The sequence below is a fragment of the Panthera onca genome, chromosome D4, assembly GCF_046562875.1.
Source record: "Panthera onca isolate mPanOnc1 chromosome D4, mPanOnc1 haplotype 2, whole genome shotgun sequence".
In the NCBI taxonomy this organism is placed as follows: Eukaryota; Metazoa; Chordata; class Mammalia; order Carnivora; family Felidae; genus Panthera; species Panthera onca.
In genome coordinates this window covers 67,065,560-67,074,793 of record NC_138351.1, presented here as the reverse complement: position 1 = coordinate 67,074,793, position 9,234 = coordinate 67,065,560, and the positions used below count along the sequence as shown (strand labels likewise).

The following is a 9,234-nucleotide window of genomic DNA, read 5'->3' as shown; positions in this document are numbered from 1 at the left end:
GACACTTGTAAAGTATGGGCTTGATGTCAGCAGACCTACATTCTTGTGTCATCTGGCTAAATCATTTAGCCTCTTTGGGGGCTCGGGATCTTTTATTGGTAGAAATCAACAAGACTAATAAACATGCTTCAACCATTACAGTGTGTTCATGTATTCATCGCAGGGGTGAGCAGATTCTTGACTCCACAAGTTGTTCTTCGTTAAAAATGATCACGTTTGGTGTTGGAGCCATAGACTGATGTATTTAATTTAAAATCGATGACTGTCTTCTCTCTGAGGCTTTTCTTCTTCTTGGTCTCATCTCCTTTCTCCAGCATCCTATCTTTGTCTTGTGTGGGATTTATTGTCATTCATACCCCAGTAGAACAATCTAAAGTATTACTTTAATAGGGATTCTTTTGGGAACCCTAGCCTTCAAAATTCCAAAAACAATGATTTTGGTGGTGGGATTTTAAGCACAGTGATAAGTGGGTGGAGGGTGGGGGGTGAGGCAGGAAATGGGCAGTCAGGGAGACCTAACCACTCACCTGATCATACTTGGAATGGCATCACCTCCTCCAGGAGCTTTCCTTTATATCTAGAGGGTCAGAGAGATTACTTTTAACTCTTTATGAGACCTGGAGTTTTACAAGTTTGGCATGGGAAAAACCTAATAGGCCATGGCTGGTATCTGAAAATGACATTAATAGTCAGCTAATAATACCCTCTTTGTTTAGAGTGCCATTCTTTCAAGGGAGTCAAATGAACAAAATTCACTTTCAGAAAACCCCTGTGAGGCAGAGAGAGCACACATATTCTCTTTATTTTACAGATGAAGAAATGGAGTCAGAAAGTTGCACATCATGTGCTCAAGCCAAATTTGACCCAGAACCTAGTCTCTTAGCCAGGGTTATCCCTTGAACTAAGGCAAGATGCTCCTGGGCCCTGGGCTTCAGAAGGTGTGGTTCTGGCCCTTCTCAAACTTCAACCCTTCCTAAAGGGTGAGCAGTCCACAGGGTCAAGGTGTCCATGCCACTGGAATTATAAATGCCTGGGACCCAAGAATTGCTTGCCATAGGGCCCCTAAGTGCATGTCCAGGGCCTGCGTGGGCCTCCTCACTGGATCTGTTCCTAGTGTTAACAGAACCACTGATGCGTGTACCTGCCCAAGTTGTGGCCTGACTGTAGCATAGTGTGGTATAGTGTGGAGGGGGCATGTGCAGCTGAGGTCCACATGCACACACTGAAGGTTCTTCTGGAATATGATAGAGTTGGGGGTGGGGAAGAGAGAAAAAGGGTTTGGGGGTCCCCTGTCCCACTCTACCACATTCTTGACAAAACTCAGGTCAAACTGTGAGGAGTTTGAATGTGAACCTACCCTTCCAGGTTGCTTCCAGGTAGGAGACCTTTATTTTATAGTTTGTTGGGTTGATTTATGACTTAAATATGTAGACAAAGTATGTGGACCTCCATTTGTACTTTTGCCTCTGTCCCCCAAATGTTATGGGTGGTCTTGCTTCTGATTGTCAAAGCAGAAGCCAGAGGAGGAAGTTGAACTGGAATGGTTATATAATTTCACACAACTGCGATTCTCTGGCTGCACTTTGCAAATCTGTAGAAACCAAAATACAAGTCCCGTGTATTTATCACTGGGACTCTGACCATTATAATGAAAATTAAAAGGGGACTGTTTTTTTTTTTTTGTTTTTTGTTGTTTTTTTTTTTTTGTGGCTTCCCACCTCCCCCAGTTTGTGAAAAGAAGGAGCAATAGGCGTTTCATTGGCCCTCCCAGAACCTGGGAGGCACAGGCGGGGGAATCCCAAAGGCAATAAATAAGTCGCCTATTGAATACCAAAGTCAGGGTTTGTGGTGGAAAACAAAAACTGCTAATTAGCCAGAGGACTGTCCATCTTCTCCCACACCCCGGGCATTTGAAAGGAAAGGCTAGGGGATGCTGTTCTGAGGGGTTGCAGCCCCCAATCCCTCTGACTGGGTAAAGTAACAAAGGGAAAAAAATGCTGAAAGCAGGAGTTGAGAGAAAGCGATTTCCACTAGTGCTATTTGCCGCTGAGAACGTGGAAGAGACCATCTCTGGCTCAGCCGCAGGCCCCACGGTTCCTTCTCGTCCTAGGCTGGCAGGCCCGGACCGGGCAGGGGGCGCCCACCCAGGACCTGCTAGGCCCGCAGCAACTCCCACCTCCCGCCCTCGGCCCCCAGGCGTGCAGAGAGCCGCAGGACGTCGCCCGTTTAAGGGGCGGGGCGCGGCTCCACGTGCTTTCTGCTGAGTGACTGAACTACATAAACAGAGGCCGGGGAAGGGGGCGGGGAAGGAGGGAGAGAACAGGCTTTGACCGATAGTAACCCTGGCGCTCAGCGCAGCCGAATCTATAAAAGGAACTAGTCGCGGCAAAACCCCGGTAATTCCGAGGGAGAGTGAGTGGCGCCGGGATCCGCTGAGCCCAGAGGACACCTCTCTCCTCGGGCGCAGGTGGGCAGGGCAGGGGGGGCGCCGCTGGACCGGCGCTGCCAGAACCAATTTTTCGGGGCGCTTTGCTCCTCTTTTTTCCCCCTTTTCCCTTCTCCGGAAGGGTTTTTCAAGGGGTGGGGGAAAAGACGCACACACAAAAGTGGAAAACAGGTAAGAGGTTCTCCAGTAACCTGGGCGTTATTGTTTTGTTTCGGGGCGGAAGAGGCTCTGGGAGGCGCTGAGTTTCGGGGACCAGTCTGAACCCCACTTCTTGCAACCCAAATGGAGCGGGGGCGGCGTAAATGGAGAGGACGTCCTAGGACAAGCTCTGGCTACCCGAAGACGCGGCGCTACTGCGCACGGGGTTCGCCCGGCGATGGAGCCGGGGAAGCATCTCCGGGCGTGGAGACCCGGGCGCAGTACCGCGGGCGCAGTGGGATGGAGGGTTCTGGTTGGGCTGGGGGCGCCGCTGCCGGGGCGGAGGGAGCGGGGGGTGGAGAGTAGTCTCAGCACCCAGCGCTTCTCTTTGTTCTGAAGAGCCTGAGCCGGCTGGAAATCTGTTTGTGGGTCGGCCGGCGCCCACCGGGACAAATGCCAGCACTGAGTCCCCGCTCCGTTCTTGAAGGAGCTGGTCTGAGTTGGGCTCTGATCTGGGGATCCGCCCCGTGCGCCCCCGGACTGGAGCGGCGCGTTCTTGTTCCCCAAGAACTCGGCTGGGTGGTGTCCCAAATGGGGTCTGTAGCGCTACTGATCAACTTGAGGCCTCGGAGGCTTTGTTTGACCCCGGGGGTCCTGCTTCTGGCCTTCGTTTGCGCACCCCAGCTGGTGTGCCTGGCGCAGCGGGTGGGGGGGGACGCGGTTTTGTTTTGTTTTTTTAAACTCGAAAGACTTAGAAGAAGAGCCGGAGGAAACCTGGAGGTGATGTGCCCATTCTCCCCGCCCCCATCCTTCCTGCCCTTTGCAGTTCAGTCTCTCGGAGCTGCCTCAGGCAGGGCACGGATGGGGAAGCTGGGGCGAGATGGTGCCGCGGAATGACCGGGAGTAACCCCGGAGGGCGGCGCAGAACTCCGTGCTCCGCCGCGGGGCTGGGCTCCGCGGTGGGGGAGGGTGGGCTGCGCTTGGGCCGCCCGTGGCCTGGGGGCAATGGTGCAGCGCCTCCTGGCCGACTGGCCTGGGAATCAACCCGTTGGCGGGAGGGGGCTCGGGCTTCACAAAGCGTTATGGTTTGCCGGTTCCGACTAAGATCCGGTGAAGACGGGTGGTTGCAGACTGGGAGGAATCCCGGGAGAGCAGGCGAAAAGGCCGTCTGGTTGTTTTTTTATCAGAATGTTTCCCGATTCCCAGACCTTTGTTACCGGCGAAGGTTCTTGGCGTGGGTCGGTTTCATGGTTGTGTGTAGGTGTCTCTTTTTCAGCATTTATCTTATAGAAGGAAATAAACAAGGTGTGTGTGTGTGTGTGTGTGTGTGTGTGAGAGAGAGAGAGAGAGAGAGAGAGAGAGAGAGAGAGAGAAGGATAGAGAGAGAAGCGTCTGACACTGGAAGTAATTGGCTCTTGTCTTTTGCAGCATTGATACCGTCAGCTTTTAAAATCCGAGTATTATTTAGTGACACCTCACAAAGTGAATGGGTGGTATATACATTTACATAAAAGAGGACAAATAAAAGAGGACTAATTTGATATTTTAAAAGTTACTTGGTGATGAAAATCAGCAAGTCACTTTTTAAGGCCCAGTCTCCCTCCCCGCCTCCCCCAAAGGACACCTTACCAAATTTTCCAAGTTCAAAAGCAGTTTTACTGGTTGTTTTAACAATGGTTTGGGACCCAAACCTAAGTTTTGATCTTCTTTTCAGACAGAGCTTTTCAGACAGTCCCTCATTTCTCATCTCCCCTTTTATTTCGGCCCATTTTTCTCATACCTACCACAAAAATAATGAAGGCTTTCTGTTGTTTGAATCATGCCCTGAAGACACTTCTCCCAAATCAAAGAAAGTGTGAAAGCAATGGAGAATGTTCTGGGGTAGAACCTCTTCAGATAGTATAATGATTTATAAGTACAAAGTTTCCATTGTCAGCCTCTTCCCTAACTGCTCCTATAAAGCAAATAATTCATGATAGAGAGTTTAAAAAAAAAAAACAACTGTTGGTCACGCAGAGCAAATTGGTATCTACTTGAAAGAAAGCAGTAGGATCAGAGTGACCACGCTTAATGAGTACCACAGTCCATTTAAGAGACAAAGAATTGCTATTCTAGTAAGAGTAATTCCCTTGCAAGGACAAGCCTCATGTTCTAGAACAACATATCTTGATTTTGGAGGGGACACCTGTGAAATGTGTGTCGGCCCTCCTCCTGAGCATTTGAGATCTCAAGTCATAAATATTTCAGTTTACATTGAAATAGAGGCCTCTGATGGACACATCTTTGACTTAGGGCATATTTACAGTTCATATGAGATAATGGTCAGTCTAGGATTGAAAAAGGATAATTAGGACTTGGCTGTTTTCAACTTCCACTGTAGGAAGTCTCAGTGCTTACATTATTAAAAATGAATGAAACTCAGCAACACAGTTTTTTGTTTTCTGTTTTTGTTTTTAATTACCTTCTGTAGGTATTTACCTTATATGGGGAGAAGTTGGAATATTTTTCCATCCAAAAAAAAGTTTTTAGGGATCTATCCTCCCATGAACCAAGTTACTTATGCTATGTTCATAGTGATTGCAAATTGTTAATATCTTTACTACTTCAATTTTTAGCTCCTAAAGTAATTAAGCGGACATTATTGTAGACTCTTTAATTGTGAACGTTTTGGATATCTAGAAATTACCAGTAGACATGGTTTTTTGTTTCTAAAATACTCTCAAATCCAAATGCATTTTTATTTACTGTCTGGATGTCAAAGAAATAATGCAAGTAAAATGCTGTATATGGCCATTATTCCAGCATCAAAGTTTAAATGGTCTTTCTGAAAATTTGTTTTATTTAACTATTCTGGGAGAGGGTCTACATGAAAAACTGAGACCCTCTTCATATCTGCATGTGGGAATCATCGTAAATGCCAGAGTTATTGTAATGTTTATTTCATAGGTGCTGTTAAATAGCACCATGTGGCAAGCACTATTCCAAATGCTTTTCAAATACTAATTGAATCTCTGCAACAAACCTATTTATCATCCCTGTTTTGCAGATTAAGAAACTGAAGGGTGAACTACCTTGTCTGTCCCTGGCCACACATCTTGCAAGTGGCAAGACTAAGATTTGAACCCAGCCAGTGAACCCCAGAGTACTTTAGATCCCACACTAAGCTTTGAGGTGGTACAATTTCAGCTGCTGTAAGCAGAGGACTCTCTGAGAATGCTCACTGTATTTATGGTACATTCATCTGCTATAGCCCTTATCAGAATCTACAGCCTGTATCATATTTCCCTTGGTGCTGTGAGTGGGCCAGCCAAATTCTCAGCTTAGGATCTTGGTTGCATAGGGATTGCAACACCGTGGAAAGAACAGACAATAACATTAATTCTTTTCTTGGTTTTAAAATGAAAATTTTACTATTGCTTCAGTCAGATATTTGTGAGTAGGTCTACGATGTCAAAATGTTTTCCTGTGTAATACATCTAAAATGGAATGGCAGAGTGTTTGGCTGTAAAAGTATAAGGAACAAAAAGACAAAGGCAAGAGAACTATTAATTTAGCTGTCAGTCTTAACTTTGGTGAATTTTTTTTTTTTCTGTTGGTTATAAAACAATACAATTTCTGCTTGTACTATCCTTAATTATGTTGTGGACCTTTTGAAATAAGCTATTGCCATTACTGTCTAGGAATCAGATTTAGCCGTTTCGTATGGCATCCTTCTCAGCAAGTAAATACAGTGTCAAAGTCGGCTTTATGAAAGTGAAATAGGATGGGAAACTGGTTTTCCTATTAAATTATTACAGCAAATTAGAAATCAGTTCTTAGAAAACATTTCTACTTAGTTAGAAGCAGTTTCACTTATTGTTCATTTACTGTGTCCTGTATGTTGTTTTAAGCATTTTACATGATGTTTCAGTTTGTTCTCATGAGAAGCACAGGTTGTGGATACTATTATTATCTTTATTTTACAGATGGGGAGACTGAGATATAGACAGGTTAAGGAGCCTGATCACAGAGTTTGTAAGTAGTGAAGCTGAGGTTGTAACCCCGGGCAGTTTAGTTTCCATGAATTTGCCAATATCAGAGTCAGGACTTTGTCAGGATATCCAAGTTTTGACAAAAGAAATACTAGCAAACGGCAAAGAGTGATTCCTCTTCATTTGGATATTTTTACCTAAAAATAGTTCCTTGGTAGATAACCAGCATAGATGTTGTTAGAGAGGTACATTTAGAAATGTTTTAAACCACAGAATGAAAAGCTCATGTGTAAAATAGTCTTCGGATAAAGCTTTCCGTTACTTTGCATTCCGTTAAGATAATAAACTATGCTAAGGCAAAGAGCATTTATGGGAATAGTGAATGGCAGGTGCATCACACGTAGTTCCTGGAACAAAATAAAGTTTGAAATCCTGTCTTTTTACATTTTGAAAACTCAATTTCAGACCTGATTGGAATGCCATCCCTCTCATGAACTCCTGGATTCACTCCTCCCTGCTAACACTGAGTGACGATTATCCCCTTCTTTTTTGCTTCCGTAAGATTAGATTACTGCACTATTCATGTCATGTATTTAATTGTTTTTTTGGTTTTAGTTAACATGTATTTGTATTCCTCTTGAGTGTACGGTTCTCCTCAAGGAGGTCTTTGATTCATTCTCCCAGTCCTTAATTCAACCCCTTTGATATGAAAGGGGTTCAATAAAAGCTGACTTGAACGAATCAAAGAGAATGGGAAACTAATTTTTGTTTGCTATATTCTAAAAAACAAATTATAATGATGGGATAATCACAGAAAAGCCTTAGAAATAGAAATATATGTGAAGTTTTTGTAGTTAGGTTTGTGATAAAGATTGAGAAATTTTTACTCAATTTAGGTCAGCTCACTTTTTGTAGAACAAACAATTGTGATTCCATTCATTTCATTTTTTTAAGGTTTGTTTTGAGAAAAGTGAGAGAGAGTGGGGGAGGGGTAGAGAGAGGGAGAGACAGAATCCCAAGCAATCCCAAGAACCATGAGATCATGACCTGAGCAGAGATCAAGAATAGGACACTTAACTGACTGAGCCAGTCAGGGGCCCAATCAGTTTCATTTCTTTTTGAGGCAGCTGTGATTTGAGAAAATGTTATCATCTATGACCTTTCACTTTAAAGCACTTTGATTTGCACATCAATTAATTTTTTAAAATAAGAATGAGATAATTCACTAAGTAATATAGAATTTAAATACTTTTTAAAAAACCAAAACAACCTTTATGCATAGGATCTGTTCTTTTATTCATTCTGTGTGTGTGTGTGTGTGTGTGTGTGTGTGTGTGTGTGTGTATTTGTTTAAAACTCTACGGCATTTTCTATGCCAAATTCAACTTCCAAGAAGCATTTGGAAGCCAAAACATTTTATGTGGCTAGTCTTGAAGTCCAGATGTTTTATGATAACTGGTATTTAGTATGGGACAGTTCCCAGAAAGAATTTTATATGCATAACCAGTATCAGAGGTCATCATTTATTGGGAGAGGATTTTTTAAATGTTTGTTTATTTAAAATTAAAAAAATGTTTTTATTTATTTTTGAGAGACAGAGGCAGAGCACGAGTGGGGGAGGGGTAGAGAGAGAAGGAGACACAGAATCTGAAGCAGGCTGCAGGCGCTGAGCTGTCAGCACAGAGCCTGACATGGGGCTCAAACTCATGAACCTGCAAGATCTTGACTGGAGCCCAAGTCAGAGGCTTACCTGACTTGAGCCACCCACATGCCCCTATGGGGAGAGGATTTTTAATAATCTCGAGTATATGATGAAATCAATGGATTCTCTCTTCAGAAAAAATATACATAGACATGTACACTCCAAGTTTTATGTGTAATTAAATGTAATTTTGCATAGAATTATATTGTTTACATATAATTTCAGAAATCATGGCTCTTTAGTGAATTTCTGAAATTATATATAAAAAATATAATGACTTTGGGCAAGTCATTTTACTTTTCCAAGATTTAGGTCCCTGCTTTACAAAATGAAAGAGGAGGAAGTGCATGACTTTTAAAGAGCCCTTCATGTGTTTACATCCTCCAGCTCTAGGTGTGTATTTAGGAACCGGGTGATTCTTTGATCGGAGCTGCTTAGAGATAATGTCCTATGGGAAATCTTCAGCATTAGTTTCACAGATTATGTGGTTTCAAGACTAGAGAGGAGACACCCAGGGGGTGCCTAAGAGTATTCCCGATGAGAGTGAAGGTGGCACGGTGAAGGTGATAGGAGAGGAAGGCAGAGGCAAGAAAGCTGTGGAAATTGTCTACTTATCTGCCTTAATGGAGGAAGACGTGATGAATCATAGAACCAAAAAGGCATTCTCATCTGAAATGCAAAGGAAGGGGGAGTTGGTTCATCTCAATAAACTTCAGTAGAGCAAACATGATTTAGTGAGACGTTGTTCCCATCTCCAACTCACCATTTGGAGAATCTCTCTGAAATAAAACACTCATTTGGACGCTCTATCCTGAACATCTCTCCATTGTGGGTATAGGTTTTGCTTCTGACACTTATCCTGCAGTCCTGTTAAGCCATTATGTGAAAGGAGCACCACTGCCCATCCTAGGATGAGAACTGGACTAACCTTATAAGGATATTCCTAAATATCTTGGAAGACTCTCACTGGGGGTAGG

General features: G+C 43.8%; 1 protein-coding gene across 3 annotated transcripts in view; it reads left to right on the top strand.

Annotated features, from left to right (window-relative positions):
- The first annotated feature begins 2,341 nt into the window (after window positions 1–2,341).
- ABCA1 (ATP binding cassette subfamily A member 1) overlaps window positions 2,342–9,234 on the top strand; it is a 133,462-nt gene continuing 126,569 nt past the window's right edge. Inside the window, exon 1 of one of the 3 annotated variants that reach the window (XM_078436624.2) lies at window positions 2,342–2,467. The gene's annotated coding sequence lies outside the window, so the exon portion shown is untranslated. Of the gene's footprint in view, window positions 2,618–9,234 lie in introns of all 3 variants that reach the window. The other 2 variants (XM_078436623.2, XM_078436625.2) reach the window with 2 other exon arrangements.